Here is a 22,414-nt window from a genome sequence, read left to right as displayed (position 1 = left end):
CCTCACCGCTGACCGCAAAGTTCCCACCATTGGCTACAATGGAGCGCATAGGCGCTACATTGTAGCTGTACCGTGTGCTGCCTGACAGATACTACAGGAGCACACAGCCAATCAGGAGAGTGCCACGACGTGGCGCTCCCTGATTGGCTGAAGGGACCCTCTTTGACAGGAGTCAGGGGGGGTCCTGGCAGTCGGGGAAAGGGGTCCCAGGTGTAAACATGGGCCCCTCTCAGTGCGTGGTCGGGTTTCTGTTTTATTATTTTGCCAAGTACGTGGATTATACAAAGAACAGAAGGTACACTGGATTATGTGAGTATAATTTTTTTCACAGGTACCCCTAGGATTCTACATGGAGAAGAGGACCGAGACTTGTGGGAACATAGGTAAGTATGTGTGTATGTTGGTGTGCATGTATGTAATAAAGTTGTACTGTCACGGTGTGTGTGTCCTGTTTTTATTGGGGTATTTTTTTAGTAGTAGTACTACAGGTACCAGCGGGCCCGGTTTTCGACCGCATGCTGGTACTTGTGGTTCTCCAAGTACCAGCTTGCGGGGGAGGCTTGCTGGGACTTGTAGTACTGCTACTAAAAACAATATTCACAATTTCACACAAGGCTATCAGCCCCCCATCCGCTGCCCTTGGATGGGGGGGACAGCCTCGGGCTTCACCCCTGGCCCTTGGGTGGCTGGAGGGGGGGGACCCCTTGATTGAAGGGGTCCCCACTCCTCCAGGGTACCCCGGCCAGGGGTGACTAGTTGGGGTTTTAATGGCACGGCCGCAGGGACTGATATCAAAGTGTCCCCCGGCTGTGGCATTATCTCCCCAGCTAGTGGAGCCCGGTGCTGGTTTCAAAAATACGGGGGACCCCTACGCTTTTTGGCCCCCGTATTTTTGGAACCAGGACCAGGCACAGAGCCCGATGCTGGTTGATTAAATATGGGGGAACCGCTGTAATTTTTCCCCCCATATTTTTTCAACCAGGACTGGCTCAAAGAGCCCAAGGCTGGTTGTGCTTAGAAGGGGGGACCCCACGCAATTTTTTTCAGAATTTTTTAGACTTTAAACAACTTTTTAAGGTACACAATGAAGCCCTGCACGGATCTCACAGATCCGGCCGGGATTCCTTGTGTTTTTTCAGGCAGTGTTTTACTCATCACTCCCGTAAAACACTGTCTGATATTACGAATCACATCGACATCGGAAAAAACGATTGTGCAAAACTCGGCAGCTTAGTGAATGATCGTATCAGGATTCAAAAAGTTACAGTAAAATGCACCCGATACCATTTGAGTTCAAACACCCTTCAAAACGGCCAAAACACGAATCTTTGTAAATATACCCCCAGGTTGCTTCTGGAGAGGAGTGTTCAAAACTTGGTAAGTATGAGCAAACAGGCATTTGCTTACACTGCCCAATGCACTACACAGATAAAATCTAATTACTGATTGGTTGTATAGTATTAGGGCCTAATTAAAGGTTGATTGCAAAACAACATTTTTCTCTAATGGGCAAAAGCATGTGCAGTGCAGGTGGGGCAGATATAACATGTGCAGAGAGAGTTAGATTTGGGCGTGGTGTGTTCAAACTGAAATCTAAATTGCAGTGTAAAAATAAAGCAGCCAGTATTTACCCTGCACAGAAACAAAATACCCACCCAAATCTAACTCTCTCTGCACATGTGATATCTGCCCCACCTGCAGTGCACATGGATTTGCCCATTAGGGGTAAATGTTGTTTTGCAATTAACCTTGAATTAGGCCCTTAGTGCAGATTTTCTGCTGTAAGCATCTGTGATCTCTGGAATATGAGGTATTGTCTCAGAGCTAGGATAACGAAGTTATTAACAATATCCATGATTTAGCCATGGAATGGCCAGAGAGCAAAAACTATGAATTGGTTTTCCAAGAAAACAAAATTGTCCTGTTAACAAAAACAAAGCTAAAACAGTAAAATATAGCAAACTAAAAGACTAACATTTTTTTATTATATTAGTGTTATACTGTAAGAAAGTATACAAAACCTTTAACAAGAGTTATTCAAGTACAGTAGCTTCCAAAGAGATGAACAATTTCTGATATGAAATATTCCACATTAAATACAAAAGGGTAAATAATAGCATAATTGGACTGCGAAGAAATGACATTTGCAGCATTAATAAATATTTCAACATGTTTTTGTATAATTGTTAGTAAAAGATATATTAAGAAATAAACAATCTGTGTGTTTAACTAAACTGTTCATATTTACTATGGATCATCTTCAGTCTTAAGGAATAATCCTTATTAATAGTTCATTCATAGTGGCTTTCTGTGTGTCTGGTCTAATCATATAGGTACAACTCTTCTTGAGAGTGTTGTTGAATGCTTGCTGTATATTTCTGCTGTATGTCTTTAATGGCTTATGATTAATTGCACAGTACACTCATTAAACCTTGCCAGGTTTATTTATACGCCTTCACTATGGCGTATAAATCAGGTATTAGATTTAAAAATCCCACATAAACTGCAATAGTTACTGAATGAATACATAAATTGATGGTATATATTTGTACATTTTCCACTGCTTTGATTTGTATTTTAGATTCTAAAGGCCAGATGTACTAACTAGTGGTAAAGGTCTGAAGTTAAAAGGGGCAGATGTAAACCCAAAGCCGAGTGCACTTCATATTAAATACATTTGCTATATTTCTATCAATGTAGTTAATTTTTATTTATTTTTTCATTATTTCGGTATGATTACAGATTTTCAGTTTAAAATGAATCACATCTATACAGCTACTACAGTTACGATTGAGCATCCAATCCAGTTTTGAGAAAATGCAGTATATTGTACACCTACAGTATATTTGTAAGGACAAGTACTATCTGCGCAACCCCTTTAGGTTTAAAGGGACATTAGTATGGAAAAAATTGGGAGAAAAATAGTGTGAAAAGACAGAGAAGAAACATTGAGAGATATGAGGTATAGTTGAGAAAAGGGCCGTGATGGCCAGACTAGATTAGTAAAAGTGGTGCAGCCAAATAGGTAAACTAGTACCCTTGCTAGTGCAGGCTGAATGAATAAATAAGAAAGTACCTTGGCGCACCGGGAGTAAAGAAGAAAGTGTCAGGAGGCAGAATGGTCAGACTGATTTTAAATTTATTTGTACATTTAAGATATAATCAGTCTGACCATTCTGCCTCCTGACACTTTCTTCTTTACTCCCGGTGCGCCAAGGTACCTACAGTATATTGTATATCAGTTGTATGTTGTTTTCCCTGTACACTTAATAAACTTCTACACTATTTTGTGCATTGTAAAATCTTTAGCAAAAAGATGACTAATGTTTACATCCAAAAATGTTTTAATTTCCTGTCATTTATACTTGTTTTCATTTATTTTGTGCTGTGTACTATGTAAGTATAGCATTTTCATAAGAACTATTGTACATTGTTCTAAGGCAGTGCAATAAAAACAAATATATGCAGTACAGTATTTTTAAATATAAAAGTAAACTGATAAACATGGCTATTAATTAAGTAAAAATTAAGTGTAGGCGATTAAACTGCATACAATAATTTTTCTTTTCCTAAGAATTTTTTTTCAATATTTACAAAAAATATTGGAGAGTTAATGGTATGTGCACATTTTTTCATTATTATAATCCTGTAGTGAAGGTAATTAGCCATGCGCATAAGTAATCTACTGCTGAAGATGTTATGCGAGCTCATTATTGTTTTGTTTTATATACCGTATACAGTATATATATATATATATATATATATATATACATTTTAAAAAATAAATTAAAAATATTCTTTGGAAAGGTAACGTAATATTCTCACAGACCTTTAAGAGTTTTTCTTTGTTATAACTATCAAAAATCAAAAAGGTTGTTTATTTTTGTTATCAATAACTTGACAGTTTGTGTCAACTTTTTAAAGCAACTGATATTGTAACAATCTCTTATTGCTTCTTTCACAGATGCACATCTTAGCATAAATATTATTATTTGCATACATTGTACGGCTCATTATTATACATATGTGTGAAAGCAAACACCCTAGTTACACAGATCACATTTCAGATGTCAGTTTCCATAATGTTTTGCTGTAAAAATCCAAATACTGTGCGTATGTGTGTGTTTGTTTTTATTGCTGTTAATGCATTTTCAGTACATCACAAATATGTCACCTCAGCTGAAATACATGACGTATAAATGTGCGGATATATTTTGGTGTGTTGTGTGACCTTTAGTTATTGTGTATTTTTATTTTATTTTATTTTATTTAGACTGCTGTCTTGTAAATAGCCATCATCCGTTTGGGGATAATGGATGGAAGCTGTAAATATGTATTTTAAATGTGACCATTGAAAAGAAAAGTGAGTTTGATGGTGAGGAGCTTATACTGCACTTATTACTCTGAACCATATACTGAGATACACTGTAAATGGCATGCTCTTACTATGCATGTAGCTCATGTTTATGCAACCTAGTAAGGGGGGAAGGGGGGGGGGGGCTGGAGGGAGAGAAATTTAGATAGCTATTCTCCCATTATATTTCAACACATGCTTAATCAAGGTAATGTGCGGTGTTTTTGTATTTGTGCCTTCCCCCCAACCCCCCACACAAGCGAAGACCACTGGCAAAGAGTAAATGTCATACAATTATTTCATAGAAGGAGCATTTGATTAAAAAGAGCTGTACCAGCTACAAAACCCTCAGCATTTAAGCAAATCCTATGGTGATGAAAACATTATGTTCACAACCAATCACATAGTCGTATGACAGTGCCATCCAAACTAGCAGCCTGATGTTTAAAATAACCCTCATGAATAATTCATTGTCAGTTGATGTTTATGCAAATGAAGAAGAATGTATCCACCTGACCACTGAATGCAGGCTGAACAAAAAATATATATAAAATGGGTAGACACATTCTACAGCACATATAAATTATTTACATTAAGACATTTTTAAAACAAAAACAAATAAACTATTGCAATTCATACCTTTTTCCTTAGCCGTCATCCAGGTTTTTGTTGTCTTGGTGGAATAGACAAGCAATACAGCTGAACTGGAATGTAATTAAGGGCACTTAATACAAAGGCTCTCACTGAATATTCATATTGTGATTCTCATCATGCAAATGACAGCTAAAATTAACCGATGGGCATGGACTGAGAAAAATACACAAGAATGGATATAACAATAAATCATAGGAAAGAAGCAGCAAATGTTAATCGCTGTATACTATAGCAAAAAATATAAAATTCCTGTATATCAGATATTTCTATGCAGTGTTTATTTACTTACAAACACATATAGCTACAGTAGCTATTTCATGTATTTAAGAAGACATTTAACAGCTGAGTAAATCCCATTAGCCTACTTAATTTACATATTCTAATTCATATTATAAGCCGTAAAGCCCTTTGGTGTCACTATGTTTTGACTAATATATAGAGATGCACCACCTTGTGGTAGCATCTTATATTCACTGTGATATTTTGTGCAATATTATATGAGATATTATTTTACATATTGGGGTATTTATCAAAGCATGAAGAGGAGAGAGATAAACTGGAGAGATATAAAGAACTAAACAATCAGCTTCTAACTTTACAGAGTGTGTTTGAAAAATGACAGTTGGAGCTAATTGTTTATTGTTTTATTTCTCTCCAATGTTTCTCTCTTCATGCTTTGATTTTTTTTTTTAAACAAAGTTTTCTTTATCGAGACATGACAAATACACAGAACATTTAAAAGAAGTACATACAATGTGAATACAGTATAACACACACCATGAGCAATTATTCACTATATAATAAGAATAAATCACCCAACAATACTGTATGTCTCACAATGGTGTTTTCCAAGAGAAAAGACAAATAGAACTTTGTGAGCTTGGAGCCACAACCACCACCTTCCTTCTATCCATGGTTAAGAGAAAAAATGTCACCACAACCTAGATCAACCATAGGCTAGTTATTATTAAGGGAAATTTGGGTCATACCATATCATATTTCTAAAACACAAAAAGACAAATAGAATGGTGTGATCCATGTTCACCACCTTCCTTCCATCAATGGTTAAGAGAAAATATTTCACCACAACCTAGATCAACCATGGGTTAGTTATTATTTAGCGAAATCGTGGGGACATACCATATCGTATTTCTAAAACACTTCCAAACCTGCTCCCTAAGTGACTGGGACCGGGTATCTATGTAACTTTCCCATGTCTCGAAAAATCTTTCCGTAAACCTCTCTTTTGGTAGCGAGGCCTCCAACCACTCCATTCTAAAAACATGAAAAAGTTTTCCTAAAAATAAAAGTGAGAATGGAGGGGCTGTAGGCTGTATCGCTACTGTTGATATGGCTAGTAATAATTACCGTAACATCTGTACTACTCGAATGCCTTCAGGTACTATACCAACTATTGCCCCTTCGGAAGTTAAGGGTAGACAATTTACTAGATGACAGTTAACATGACCCCATACCTGAGTCCAAAATCTCTGTATACTGGACAAACCCATAAACAGTGCATTATTTCAGCCCTCTGAGATACACAAGTAGGGCATGCATGATCTTCTGTCCTCCTCATAAAATATCACCCCTTAGATTTTTTTTTTATTCAGATATAGAGGTAAATGTATGAAGCAGTGATAAGAGTGGAGAAGTGAGCCAGTGGAGAAGTTGCCTATGGCAACCAATCAGCTACTCTGTATAATTTTATAGTATGCAAATTATATATGTTACTTCAATGCTGATTGGTTGCCATGGGCAACTTCTCCACTGGCTCACTTCTCCTCTTTTATCACTGCTTCATACATTTACCCCATAGTACAGTATGTATAAATGATAGAGCGTACGTACATAGGATAATATTATCCAGAATTTACCATATTGCTGCACCCTGACTGTGAAAGGTTTCTAGAAAGTCAGAATGACCAGACATGTTTATGAAGAAACCATGCTAGAAGAGTAATCATACTATCATAGGCTGACCATGCAAGTTGCAGAACTCTTTTTCTTTCAGAGAGGGATACACTCAAATGTATAGTGTGAAAATATAAATGAATAAAAGCAATTTATACATATATAACACAGTGGTTCTCTAAGTCGGTCCACAGACCCCAAACAGTTTCTGTTTTCCAGGTCACCTATGCACCTACTGGTGGTCTGGAAAATGTGAGCTGTTTGGGGTCTTGAGGACAGAGTTTTAGAACTACTGATATAACTATATATTTTACATGCACAGCGCACAAGGCTCTGTTGAGAAAACAGCGCACATTCCTTCTTTCTTGGTAGTTACACGAGTCTCAATTCAGGAGTCTCAATGTAACTTTATCATCCTGAATACAGAGGCCTGTTCTGTTTTTTACTCATAGCATCATAAATCTTAATGCAATCCCTTAGATAACAACATAGTTTTTTACCAAAACAAGTAATGATGGCAACAATTACACATTCTTCTCCTTCTCCATTAGCTTTGTACTTCTATGACTTTTAACATTTACTCACAGTACAGGGATATCTAACCTATATAATTATGAGTTGGAGAGTACTGTAAATCTGACATATATAACATATTACGGGGAGAATTCACTTAGCCACGGTAAATTACCATGGCTAATTGATCCCCCGGGGATTATTCAATTGTCCATGAAAGGTGGCACATTCAGGGATTTCCCACCCCCCTCCCCCCCTGCCCGCAGGCAGACTAAACAATATCCCAGATAACTGGCATTTTTTGTGTCCACGATCACGAAAACCCATGGATCTAGGAACTTATCCTGGATGTTGGGTGTTTTCGGTTAAAAACTGATTTTTTTTTCCAGAAAAAAATGGGCTGCAATTGAATTGCCCTATAAAACCATCAAGCAAAAACTCACGCTAAAGCCATTTTATTTTGTACAAAAATGTATTAGGAACATCCTGGATCCCCGGGCTACACTCGGAATAAGAAAAATATGGAGGGGGTATCTCTCCTCCCCCACAGTTGGCCGAGTACCTCAGACAAGCCACCCATCCCCTATCAGTGAATGCCCCAATGTCCGGGAAAATGATGCAGGTGTTTTCTGTAGTGCGTATGCCTAGATCTCCGGAAACATGTTGACTTTGCCATGTTTTCGTTGATACAGTATTGGCGGAAAAGATCTCTGGAAACATGGCGCTTGTGCATGGCCTGCATATAAATGCCATTACTGATCTTTGCTTACATGAGAACAACCCCATTACAGGCCCAGTAACGCCTCTTCAGTCAAAATTGTAAATGCGCTTGAAATGTGGGCTACTGCATCGCCCATACACATTGCCCATACTACTACATTTTAGTTTATGAGTTGATGTTAATTTGCAATTTTGCTTCCAATCCTTTAGTATGAGTTGTGTTTACTACTAATGACATTATGATTTAAATGTATGTATTTGTAGTTTGCTTTCATTATTTAGGAGCTGCAAAGGCAGAATTTATTTCATACCTGTTATTTCACTGGAAAAAAAATACAATAGTAGAATGATATCTGAGAAGGGAAAAATCACTAGCTCACTCTTGTGATAGAAAAATGTTTCAATGCTGCAATCAGAGCTTTTCAATGTCAGGTACGGAAAAGAAATATATTGCAAGGAAGTTAAATAATAAAAAGCTACATATTTAATTCAACAGACCAAGGACAGATTAGGACAATTGATCATCATGACACCAAACTCAAACAACAAGATGAAACTTGCAGATTTAGTTGATTTAAATGACACAAATACACATGTCATTGAAACTTTTGAGAGAAAGAGAAAAATGTGTAAAACAAAATGAGTACAGCTTCAAGGTAACCTGCGGTGAAAGCAATAGGTGTCACCTGTGTCAGGGAGAATAACATAGTAAAGTAAATACAGGTTGAGTATCCCTTATCCAAAATGCTTGGGACCAGAGGTATTTTGGATATTGGATTTTTCCGTATTTTGGAATAATTGCATGCCATAATGAGATATCATGGTGATGGACCTAAAGCTAAGCACAGAATGTATTTATGTTACATATGCACCTTATACACACAGCCTGAAGGTCATTTTAGCCAATATTTTTTATAACTTTGTGCATTAAACAAAGTGAGTCTACATTCACACAATTCATTTATGTTTCATATACACCTTATACACACAGCCTGCAGGTCATTTAATACAATATTTTTAATAACTTTGTGTATTAAGCAAACTTTGTGTACATTGAGTCATCAAAAAACAAAGGTTTCACTATCTCACTCAAAAAAAGTCCGTATTTCGGAATATTCCGTATTTCGGAATATTTGGATATGGGATACTCAACCTGTATTACCTTTTTAATGGCTTTGCATTCCTAGCCTAATCCTACAGGCAAATTTACATACATGAATCGGACAGATGTCTAACATTGCAAATCTGCCTACCAAATAAGTAAAGATCTGCTAAAACATTGGAATCCATTTACTATTGAATAAAATATAGGTTTTGCCTGCTCAATAATATGAGCAAGTGTAACAGAAGTTTTTTTAAATGAAGATATTTTAAGGGAGGATTATTATATCTATGGGGTGATTCATAGGTGGACGTGAGTAAAACATCGGGTCAATGTCTCACTTCTGCGCATGAGTCCCGAGGATTACCTCTGGGGGACACAGATTGGTATTGCATGGGAAGCCATGTAATTACAGAGGGCGTTTCTTGGTGGTGATTTCGGGGGTGGGACGGTGGTGGCTATTTGTGTGTCATTGTCAGGGACTATGTGGAAGATGCATTTCCACTGGCACCAGTGATAGTGCGGACAACGTCCAATCGATTGTGCGCACATCAGCGGATTTGCATAGCGGCTGGTGGGTATCTCAACAGGACAGCCATCAGCCCCGGCATTACCATACAGATGCAGAAGTGGCTTTAAGAAAATTTGCAGTTGCTACTGCATCCAACTCTAAATCAGGCCCTAGGTCACCACATGAGACAATTTTATTATTATTATTATTATTATTATTATTATTATTAATAATAATAATAATAATAATTTATTTATTTTGCTAGTCTGCAGTGTCTTACATGACATGCATAAAGTGCATAGAAATAATATGGGGAGACAGGGGCTTTATAACCCCCTCATCCTGGGGGGAGATGGTACAGTACTAAGAGGTCTATTTACTAAGTCTTGGATGGAGATAAAGTGCATGGAGATGAAGCCCCAACCAACCAGCTCCTAACTGTCATTTTTCAAACGCAGCCTTTGACATGCAAGGTAGTTGCTGATTGGCTGGTACTTTATCTCTGTGCACTTTATCTCCATCCAAGGCTTAGTAAATAGACCCCTTACCCTTGAAAAGTGATAAAGTGTAGAGGCTGTGTTTGAAAAATGACAGTTAGGCCTATTTTAGCTGATAGGCTGGTAGTTCATCACTCTCCACTATATCACTTTTTAAGGGTTAGTACATCTGGCCCCTCTTGACTTCTTAAATGTTTCTGTACTGTAAGCCTGTAACATGGCAGATAGGAGCTTTTTGGCTGGTACTTTATCTGTCTCCACTTTATCACTCTCCAAGGCTTAGATAATATGCACATTGTGTGGGGATCACTAAACAATAGCTACTAAGAGGCCACAACATTCAAAAGAGGGGATTCCTATATTTCAGATAAGGGAGATTCGTTCATTACAACACCCCCAACACTTCCTTGGGCTACGTAATGTTTTCTGTAGAGTAGGGTGTTATTGTTTGGGGATCACAAGTGATCACGAAACAGTTACTACCAAGTGGCCACAACAATTGAAATAGTAGTTGCCCCTTTTTCATATAAGGGTACAGCTGAGTTTATTGTAGACCAGATGGGGGAGATCCTTCCCCATCCCTGAAATTCTTAATGCATTCTGTAGTGTGCCAGAGCTGTAACTAGGGATGTAGAATGGGGTAACACAGTCACCGTCCCTTGGGCACCTGCATCTGTCTTGCAGGGTGGATGGAAAGAGATGCGTCCAGCTCTCGGTTTACCGGTCCCAGCCCCCCCTTTGTGATGTGATGATAAGGAGGGTTGGCAGGAACGTATACAGGGTACAATGTTGCTCTGCTATGGTGCTGTTTGGTGATCACACATGAACACAGACAATAATTTCTGAAAGGGTCATCAATTTTGAAACTTTAAGTATCCTTCCCCCCAGGGCCGGTGCTAGGGTGTTCAGCGCCCCCCTGCAAACTATAAATTTGCACCCTCCCATATTCCTTTGGCGCGTGCCAGGAAAAGGGGTGTGGTCTCACAAGTAAGGGGCATGGCCACACAATAGTACCCCCATTTAAAATTACGCCACAATGTAGCACAATCTTATTCATCTTATACGTAATGCCCCACCCGTAGTAGTAGCGTCCTTATATGTAATGCACCCCAGTGGTAGTAGCATTCTTATACATAATGCCCCCCAGTAGTAGTAGTGTCCTTATACATAATGCCCCCCCAGTAGTGGTAGCATCCTTATACATAATGCCCCCCAGTAGTAGTAGCATCCTTAACCATAATGCCCCCCCAGTAGTAGTAGCATCCTTATACATAATGCACCCACAGTAGTAGTAGCATCCTTATACATAGTGCACCCCCAGTAGTAGATGCGTCCTTATACGTAGTGCACCCCCAGTAGTAGTAGCATCCTTATACGTAGTGCACCCCCAGTAGTAGACGCGTCCTTATACGTAGTGCACCCCCAGTAGTAGTAGCATCCTTATACATAAGCACCCCCAGTAGTAGACGCGTCCTTATACGTAGTGCACCCCCAGTAGTAGTACCGTCCTTATACATAATGCCCCCCCAGTAGTAGTAGCTTCCTTATACGTAATGCCCCCCAGTAGTAGCATCCTTACACGTAATGACCCCCCAGCAGTAGTAGCAGCATCCTTATACATAATGCCCCCCCCCAGTAATAGTAGCGTCCTTGTACATAATGGCCCCCCAGTAGTAGTAGCATCCTTATACGTAATACCCCCCAGTAGTAGTAGCATCGTTATATGTAATGCCCCCCCAGTAATAGTAGCGTCCTTATACGTAATGCCCCCCCAGTAGTAGCGTCCTTATACGTAATGCCCCCCCAGTAGTAATAATAATAATAATATAATAATAATTTTATTTATATAGCGCTCTTTCTCCAATAGGACTCAAGGCGCTTAACAGATACATAGCATAATATAGTACAGAAAATAATGAAGTACATTTTCATAAAATACAGAAGCATGAAGATACAAAAAGGGACATTATGGAAATGCTTGAGTAAACAGAAAAGTCTTGAGTCTACTTTTGAAGGATTCTATAGTTGGGGCCTCTCGCACTGTGCGGGGAAGTGAGTTCCATAGAGTCGGAGCCGCATGACTAAAAGCTCGACCCCCAGATGAATTATGGTAGATTCTAGGTACTGCTAAAAGTCCTTCATCTACAGATCGCAGTGATCGAGTGGGGCAGTATGGGGTCAGAAGCTGTTTCAGGTAACTTGGGCCTTGGTCATGTAATGCTTTGAAACTCAGTAAGCCAATCTTGAAGATGATTCGCCATCGTACAGGCAGCCAGTGAAGGGAGTAGAGGATGGGTGTTATGTGGCTAGAACGGGGCTGGTTGGTTAACAGCCTGGCAGCTGTGTTTTGCACCAGCTGTAAGCGCTGCAATTCTTTTGCTGGTAGACCAAGGTAGAGGGCATTACAGTAGTCTAAACGAGATGATACAAATGCATGTATGACTTTTGGCATATCATCTGAGGGAATTAAGTGCTTGATTCTGGCTATGTACTCAGGTGAAAGAATGAGGATTTGATTGTGGCTGATATCTGATGTTTAAGTGTCAAGCCACCATCCAGGACAACGCCAAGATTCCGCACACGATCACTGGTCTGTAATTCTGAATCCCCGAGTGTAAGTCCAGTTGGTTGGCTATGCTGCAGTCTTGTCCTTTGATGTTGCGGTCGTATCATAAAGACCTCTGTTTTATCCGGGTTCAGTCGCAGCCAACTGGCGCTCATCCACTCCTGTAGTTCAGCTAGACAGCCATTTAGGGTTGCTATTGGGTTATCAGTGCCCGGAGCAAAGGACAAGTACAGTTGTGTATCATCTGCATAGCAGTGGTAGACCAGGCCATGGCGCCTGATTATTTCGCCCAATGGGAGCATGTATACTGCAAAAAGCATGGGGGACAGTATAGAACCTTGTGGGACACCACATGGCAATGGCACTGGTGGTGATGAGTATAATCCAGATGATACTCTCTGTGAGTAGTAGCATCGTTATATGTAATGCCCCCCCAGTAATAGTAGCGTCCTTATACGTAATGCCCCTAGTAGTAGCATCCTTATACGTAATGCTCCCCCAGTAGTAGTAGCGTCCTTATACGTAATGCCGCCCCTGTAGTAGTAGCGTCCTTACATGTAATGGCCCCCTCAGTAGTATCATCCATAAAGTGCGTGCACACAGAAATACCTCACACACACACACAATTCACACAATTCACACATATGGGCGGGATGTACTAATGTACATCGCCGCCCATCGCCGCCCTGCGCCACGATGCTGATCGCATATGTACTAACATATGCGATCAGCATTGCGGAGGACAGCTCTACCGATAAGAGCTGTCCTCCGCGATGCACAGCGGCAGCCTGACTTCCGGGATTCGGCCCCAGAAGTCAGTCTGCGGATGCGCGGGGTGACGGGGGCGGCCGCAGGGCATGCTGGGAGGGATCCGATCGGATCCATCACACAGCGCAGCGGAGAGAAGCCCATAGGCTTCTATGGACTATCGCCAGCTAAAGCTGGCGAACCCCGCCGCGGCGCTGACCTGGCGGCCGGGGGATAGTACATCAGGAAAATGCGGTAAACAGGGGGTTTACCGCATTTTCCTTTTAGTACATCCCTCCCATATATACCCACCATATACACACACACACACACACACACACACACCACCATGCACACATACACACCCCCACCACACACACACACACACACACACCATACACACACACATACATTTCTCTCTCACCCTCCGCTTACCAAGTCTGGCTGGCCATCACTGCAGTGCTTACTTTCCCACTGCTCAGCTGCCGGTCCCATGTAGCTCCGCCCTTCTATCCCGTGTAGCTCCACACCCTCATGCCGTTGTAGCCCCGCCCCCTTTTCAGGACCCACACTGCACACAGCCGCTGTCACAGGTGATTGGGGAGAGGGGGGAGTGGGCTTTTCATGCTGCCGGCGCCGCTGCCTGTCATACAGTGACAGGCACAGCAGCTGGCAGCAGCAGCAGGGTGGACAGGAGGACGGTGCAGCAGCAGGGAAGGGATGCAGAGCAGGGACAGCGCCTCCCTGCACTGCATCCCTTCGCTGAGCGGGTAGCGCCGGGCCTGCTTCCCCTTTTCCCCTGGATATTTAGGATATGCTGTAGTGTAGTGGCTGAGCGCTAACGTGAACTGTGTAGTCAATATGCACTGGCACAATGATGCCATCGTGCATCACCTCTTCACCCAGCACACACTGCCAATAGCGCATGCAGCAGTGTCTATTATCTGTTGACCATCTGTGACTTTATGCAAATGCCGTTGGTCACACCATCGAAACTTACACAGCCCTATGGCAGATGCAGTTTCTCATCTGAGCATGGCCTCCAATGTCATAGCACTGTATAGTCACGGGTGTGACTATAGGTAGCTCAGTGTGACTAATCTTACACACAATGAGTGCGCCTGTGTGTACACATTGTGTGTAATATGAAGGAGGACATGTCTGTATATCTGAGTGTGATGTATCTGAATATGTATACATAGTGCTACCATGCAGCAGCTGCGGCTTTTTCTTACACCAATTATCACTGTATTTCATCTTAGTACGTGTGTAAAACGAATTCCTGTGCAGTTGAAGTTGCGGCCTAGCGTATCTAATACACTTTGGTGTTTTGCTACGTGCGTGATGCAGAGATTGTGAGATAAAGTTTACTAGATCAGAACAGGTGAAGCTTCATAACATAATATGAAGGATTAACAGGAATAATCTATAAAAGAGCACACTTGCACATTACACAGTGATAATGTAAAGATGCAGCGCCACCTGCTGTACAGTATCTTCATTATTGCTTCTTAAATCATACTTAGGGGGTCTATGTACTAAGCCTTGGAAATAAATAAAGTGGAGAGAGATAAAGTACAAATCAACCAGCTCCTGTTAATTTTCAGACACAGCCTGTACCATGGCAGTTAGGAGGTGATTATCTGGTACTTTATCTCTGTCCACTTTATCTTTCTCCAAGGCTTAGTACATAGGGCCTAATTCTGACCTGATCGCTCGCTAGGGGTTTTTTGCACTGCTGCGAACAGATAGTCGCCGCCCATAGGGGAGTGTATTTTCGCTTTGCAAGTGTGTGAACGCATGTGTAGCAGAGCTCTACAAACAGATGTTGTGCAGTCTCTGAGTAGCCCAGGACTTACTCAGCCGCTGCGATAACTTCAGCCTGTCTGGGACTGGAATTGACATCAGGAACCCTCCCTGAAAACGCATGGACACGCCAGCATTTTTCCAACCACTCCCAGAAAACGGTCAGTTACCACCCACAAATGGCTTCTTCCTGTCAATCTCCTTGCAATCGCCCGTGCGAATGGATTCTTCGCACAAACCCATGTGCGATGCGCCTGTGCATTGTGGTGCATATGCATGCGCAGTTCTGACCTGATCGCAGCACTGCAAAAAACGCTAGCGAGCGATCAGGTCTGAATTACCCCCTTAGACCCCTAAGACCCCATAATTGTAAACTGCTACCTTTAACCATTATAGAGGAGATCATCCGAAGCATCTTACATCAAAAAGTATAACGTTACCGGGTCAGTATATTAACTGGAAATGGTCTCCCCATCTATCAAAGGCTTCCGCTGTGCTGACCGCACTGGTAAAGATATGGTGAGGATGTGGAAAAGCCTATATAACAAGGATTGTGGCAGTATATATACCGCTGCAATCCTCTTTGGAATATCTGAAAAAGATCAGGTCATATATCTTCCATTTCCACTGTGCGTGCGTAACAAGCTGGGTGACACATTGATGCAGCAAGAATAGCCGATGCAGGGGTAAGACTTGCCAGTAGTATCATCCCGCACCTGAGACATGTTCTAGGCAAATTAAAGTGATACAATTTTTCTATTAGTGTGCTAAGCATTGACAGGAAATCCGTGTCATCGCTGCATAATCATAAACTGGGGCCTGTAATAATACCAATCACCATTTTACCTAAAGAATATATAATATAAAACACTGCTCTATTTTGAATACCTAAATCGTTGGCATTGTACATGAGACAATAATAGATAATACTGTATGTTAGACTGCCATAAGAAAATGTGCGTTTTCCGGCACATGAAATACTGTCAGGGTTTTGATGCACAAGCACAATTTCAAGTCTTTTTGCTTTACTTACATTATAGTGAAGTGTGAAAAACATGCAATACTGGAAGGCATGATTTAGAATGTGTAGTCCTTTTTGCTAGAAATGGAAAACAATTTGTCACTGCACTGCTATTAAGAACACATTTTGCCTTATTGACTTTTCATGCAAGCTGTACAGACAATGTTCATTTTTCCCTAGAACAGAATGGAATTGTTTTTGTGTGTGTTCTATTTCTAGATAAACTATTAGACAACATTTACTGTGATGTTTCCAAACAGTTAATGGATCCATGTTAGTGGTGGCTGTTATAATGAATGATAGGTTACATTTAATGTAGTATAACAACACTATATAACAACAAAGTCTGTGGATTTAGGGCCTAATTCAGACCGGATTGTAGCAGCAAATTTGTTAGCAGATGGGCAAAACCATGGTGGTCATTCCGAGTTGATCGCTAGCTGCAAAAAAACGGCACTTCTGCGCATGCGTTTGTGGCGCAATGCACACGCGCGTCGTACTATTGCAACGAACGATGTAGTTTTACACAAGGTTTATCAAAGCTTTTCAGTCGCACTGCTGGCCGCAGAGTGATTGCCATGAAGTGGGCGTTTCTGGGTGTCAACTGACCGTTTTCAGGGAGTGTTGAGAAAAACGCAGGCGTGCCAGGAATAACGCAGGCGTGGCTGGGCGAACGCAGGGCATGTTCGTGACGTCAAAACAGGAACTGAACAGTCTGAAGTGATCGCTAGCGCTGAGTAGGTTTTGAGCTACTCTAAAACTGAAAAAAAAAATTTTACCGCCGCTCTGCGATCCTTTCGTTAGCACTTCTGCTGAGCTAAAATACACTCCCAGTGGGCGGCGGCATAGCGCTTGCACGGCTGCTAAAAACTGCTAGTGAGCGAACAACTCGGAATGACCACCCATGTACACTGCAGGGGGGAGCAGATATAACATGTGCAGAGAGAGTTAGATTTGGGTCGGGTGTGTTCAAACTCAATTCTAAATTGCAGTGTAAAAATAAAGCAGCCAGTATTTAATCTGCACAGACACAAAATAACCCACACAAATCTAACTCTCTCTGCAAATGTTATATCTGCCACTGTGGTAAACAAAAGAGAAATGATCAATGGCGCCAAATGATTAAGAAACAATATAAATGAAAAATAAAATAAATAAAGGAGATGAAGTCCACAACACGGTCAGTTTTTCCAAAGACTACCACGCCGGAGTTTGAATACAGTAGGCATTCCGGATTCCCCACTTGTATTGCAGTTTTTTCAATCTGCTCCCCATGCCCCGGTAGGCACTTCAAGGTGTCAAGTATGACCATCTTGCTCGTTATTAATTTTATTGGTAAAAAAAAAAAATTATTAAATAAAGTGAACAATTTTTATTCTTCAATCAACCGAATTGGCTGTTCATTTAAAAGATACCTTTATATGTGGAAAGATTACATCTAACAGTGAATGGGGTACGCTGTATTTCTATAATTTTTGTCATGTGAGTTTTGGTACGCTCTATTCTGTATTTGGATTGGTGGTGAGACCCTATTCTTTCTTCTATCAAGTTTTATCGTACGCCAGGGTTCCATTTCTGGAAATCACGGAAAAGACCTTATACAGACAATATTACACATTGGACCCTATTCTTTTCCTTGTTTTGCATATTTGCTGCGGACAATTGGATCAAAAACGGATGACCCGAGGACTCTCTTTGGAAAAACTGACCGTATTGTAGACTTCATCTCCTTTATTTATTTTATTTTTCATTTATATTGTTTCTTAAATCATTTGACACCTTTGATCATTTATCTTTTGTTTACTACATTTGCACTTTCTCATACCATGTTGGGCAGGTATTAAGGGATCTGATTGGGCTGACAATATTTAGTGCGCCAGAGCTCACCCATCTTTTCTTATTTCTATTAGTTATATCTTCTACACCTGCAGTGCACATGGTTTTGCCCAACTGCTAACAAATTTGCTGCTGCGATCAACTCTGAATTACCCCCATGGTTTTGCCCACCTGCTAACAAAACTGCTGCTACGGTCAGGTCTGAATTAGGGGGGTCATTCCGAGTTGATCGCACGTAGCAACTTTTTACTGCTCGTGCGATCAACTAGACGCCCAGTGGCGCACACAGGGGGGCTTTCCGAGTACCTGGAAACCCCACCTGATGACAGCAAAACATTGTTTGAGACTGAGACACAGCTGTCTACGTCTCAGCAAATCGCAGACGCGGAACTTCAGCAAGAGCAGAGAGCTATGCAGCTCTCTGTTTACAGAATGTCCACATGAGCAGCCACAGCAGCTCCCTCCGTTCTCACTCTCCCTCATGCTGCCGCGGCTGCCCCTCTGCTCCCAGCCCTGGTGTAGTGCAATGCTGTATGCTATATGTAAGTTTTTAATCTTTGTTTATGTGTGTATTTGTATGGAATGTATGTATGTATGTGGGTTTGTGTGTGTGCTTGTGTATGTGCAGTATGTATGTATGTATGTATGTGTGTGTGTTTACATGTGTGTGTTTGTTTGTGTATGTATATATAAATGCGTGTTATTTATGTATATACTATGGTGACGGACAGCGCCGGGACCGGAAGTGCGGTGACGGAAGCCAACCCTGGCAGTGAGATGCTCGTGGAGATTCGCGGGTGATGGCGCCAATCCACTGGGGGTATTTATGTGGGTAAGTTCTTTGTCAAATTGTGTACCTATTGTATTTTTTGGTCCTGACGACGGGGCTTTAAGCCCCGAAACGACTGTCATATTACACAGACTGTTGGATTCGGGCACCTGAGCAGGCTGTGTGTTTTTGTGAGTGCCGGCTGCTGCTGTACTGTTTTATATATACAGGTTGAGTATCCCATATCCAAATATTCCGAAATACGGAATATTCCCGAAATACGGACTTTTTTGAGTGGGAGTGAGAGAGTGAAACCTTTGTTTTTTGATGGCTCAATGTACACAAACTTTGTTTAATACACAAAGTTATTAAAAATATTGTATTTAATGACCTTCTGGCTGTGTGTATAAGGTGTATATGAAACATAAATGTATTCTGTGCTTAGACTTAGGTCCCATCACCATGATATCTCATTATGGTATGCAATTATTCCAAAATACGGAAAAATCCGATATCCAAAATACCTCTGGTCCCAAGCATTTTGGATAAGGGATACTCCACCTGTATATATATATATATATATATATATACACACACACATACACGCACATACATATATATATATATATATATATATATATACCAACATGCCCGGCTCTCCCAATATTGAATTAAATGCACCGGGTGCCCTCACAGGTAAGTCCATGCAACATCGAGGGTGCGGCACTCTTGGCAACTTGGAGAAAAAACTTGTTAAACCTGATGAAAATGACGGAGTAAGAGTCATTGAAACATTGCTTCTACACGCTGTTTAACAAGTTTTTTCTCCAAGTCGCCAAGAGTGCCGCACCCTTGATGTTGTGTGTGTGTGTGTGTGTATATATATATATATATATATCTGCAAATGATGAATGGCATTCCTTACTAGTATCGCACAACATGCTCCGGTGCCCGTCAGAGTTAGATAATATGTACGGAGGCAGGACGGCATTTAGAGACTGGTAAACCATAGAAAATCAGCACAGGATGCTGTAGCTGTTTGTCAACGTTTCAGAGTTAGACTCTTTTAAAGGAGTCTAACTCTGAAACGTTGACAAACAGCTTCAACGTCCTGTGCTGATTTTCTATGGTTTACCAGTCTCTATGAGTGCCGTCCTGCCTCCATACATATATATGTACTGTATGTATGTATGTATGTTTGTGTGTGTGTATGTATGTGTATATATATATATATATATATACGTGTGCAAAAGAAGCTGGCAGCGCCACAAATACAGTATCTAAGTTTATAGACAACAGTATAGGAATAATAAATAAGCTCTGTGATAAATAACAGAACAACACCTGTTGGACACTCCCTTATGCAATTTAGGGCGTCAGCTCAGGTACCTCAAAGAAATTGTAAGCACTGGTATATATGCCTACTAGTTCCTAAAATGGTGGAGGGGGGGGGATGAGGTAATTCAAGCGACCAAGGTGTCTAATCAATAATTGAGAAAAACAGGTACTATATAAAAAAAGTGAGATTTAATAATGGGAATACAAAGCACTAAAAAAAGGGGGGGGTAACATGCAATACAATATAATAAAAATGTAGCTGGGTTGGTATAAAAAGAAGTAAAAGGGGAGGAGGTTTAGACTAAAAAATACAGCAAGAGTAAATGTATCAAAAATTCATAAAAGTACATAATAACATTAAAAAAATCTTTAAAAAAGCAAAAATGCATAGGATAAAATGCAGGAAAAGGTGAGGAGAAGTAGCTTATCTTAGCAAGGTTTAAGATGAGATCAGAATGTCACCCAACGCGTTTCGTCCCTCATGGACTTCATCAAAGGGTACTGTAATGCTAGAGACAGAACCTATTTATGCCTTGAGACTAGGGAAGTGATGCTGACATCACTTCCTGTTGAGTTAATTGAAAACAACATGTCTATGATAAAAATGCAAATCTGTGCGGGTAAGTTTGAAGAGGATAAGGTGGGGACCATAGCTAATGTATTTTCTAATTAAAACGAGACCTGATTATGGTTTAAAACATCAATAACATGTGTATGAGTCCACTTCCGGTCCGGAGGCTGTTGCTGACAACATCCGCCCCAAAGTCCGCCTCACTTCCGCCCCACGTCCGGCGGCCTTGAAATGCTTCTGCGCATGCGCCTGGTGGGCACAGACGTGATGAACACAATTATTGCATTTTCTTCTTGCTTTGAGCGGCGGCCATCTTTTCGGTTGGTTATATGAAATACGTCACAGTGCTTCTTACTTGGAGCGGCGGCCATCTTTTTGGTTAGTTATATGAAATACGTCACAGTGCTTCCGAGAAATTGACTTCAAAAGACGTGAATGCGTCTATAAAGGCGTTGTGGCTCCCCATCGGGTACATCGAGGGAAAAGAGATGCTTAATTCAGATAACAATAAAAACGGAGGACAATAAAAATAAATTGTATATATGGGGAGAAATAGCTAAAACCTATTTATAAGGAATATAGATGCGAACGAGCAGATGCATATATGAGAGAGGATGAATGAAATATTACACATGTAGACATTTGTATAGGGACAGGAGCAGCTGAAAAATGAAAAAAATAAAAATAAAAAAATAATAATAAAAAATAAAATAGAAAAAATTGAAAAAAATGAAAAAAATGTGAAAAAAATGAAAAAAATGTAAATACAAGTATGTAAAAATAAAAATAAAAATAAACATGAAAATAAAAATAAAGATGAAAAATGTATATAAATATAATGCTCAAGTGAAATATACGATAGGAAATTAGGATATGAGTGAATGGAAGGCAAGGGGAGGGATATGGGACTGGCAACTGTAGTAAGTCCTTAGGGAACCAGGTAGAATGCTGGTGTGGATGAAGGGGTAATGACGTTATAGCTACCGACAGTGAAAATAGGTCAATAAGTACTAAGGAACAAATAAAATCATATATGTATGTAGTCCACTGAGAGTTTGTCAGAAGTTTCCCCTGTTTTGCCTATATGATTACAACACCCGGTATCCCAAGGAGGTCTCCCATCCTTGTACTGACCGGGCCCATCCTTGCTTAGCTTCCAAGATCGGACGGTGTTGGGCGTCCCCAAGGAGGTATGGTTGTAATATTTATGGCTAGGTTGGAAACATAGTCCTCTCAGTTCATATGATGTTAATATTTGTCCAGTATTCATAGGAATATGGAGGGGTGACTCAAAGGAACTGACAAGGTGGGAGATGTGAGGGCTCGAAGTAAAGGTTGTAAAATTGACTCATGATGGTGAGTAATAAGTAAAGTGGTGCCTATCCCTCCACTGATAATCTCTGGTGAGCTCATAGACATGTGAAAGACATTGCGAGTTATTAACATTAGATCAGATGTGCCCCACCAAAGTGGTGATAATCAAGCGGAGTGAGAG

At 40.6% G+C, this 22,414-nt stretch overlaps 1 pseudogene; it reads right to left on the bottom strand.

The window, feature by feature from the left end:
- Positions 1 to 22,004: 22,004 nt before the first annotated feature.
- On the bottom strand, positions 22,005 to 22,123 carry LOC134941537 (5S ribosomal RNA; annotated as a pseudogene).
- Positions 22,124 to 22,414: the final 291 nt, after the last annotated feature.

This window comes from Pseudophryne corroboree, chromosome 1, assembly GCF_028390025.1.
Source record: "Pseudophryne corroboree isolate aPseCor3 chromosome 1, aPseCor3.hap2, whole genome shotgun sequence".
NCBI classification, from domain to species: domain Eukaryota; kingdom Metazoa; phylum Chordata; class Amphibia; order Anura; family Myobatrachidae; genus Pseudophryne; species Pseudophryne corroboree.
The sequence above is the reverse complement of the archived record's forward strand: the minus strand, read 5'-3'. Positions and strand labels throughout refer to the sequence as shown.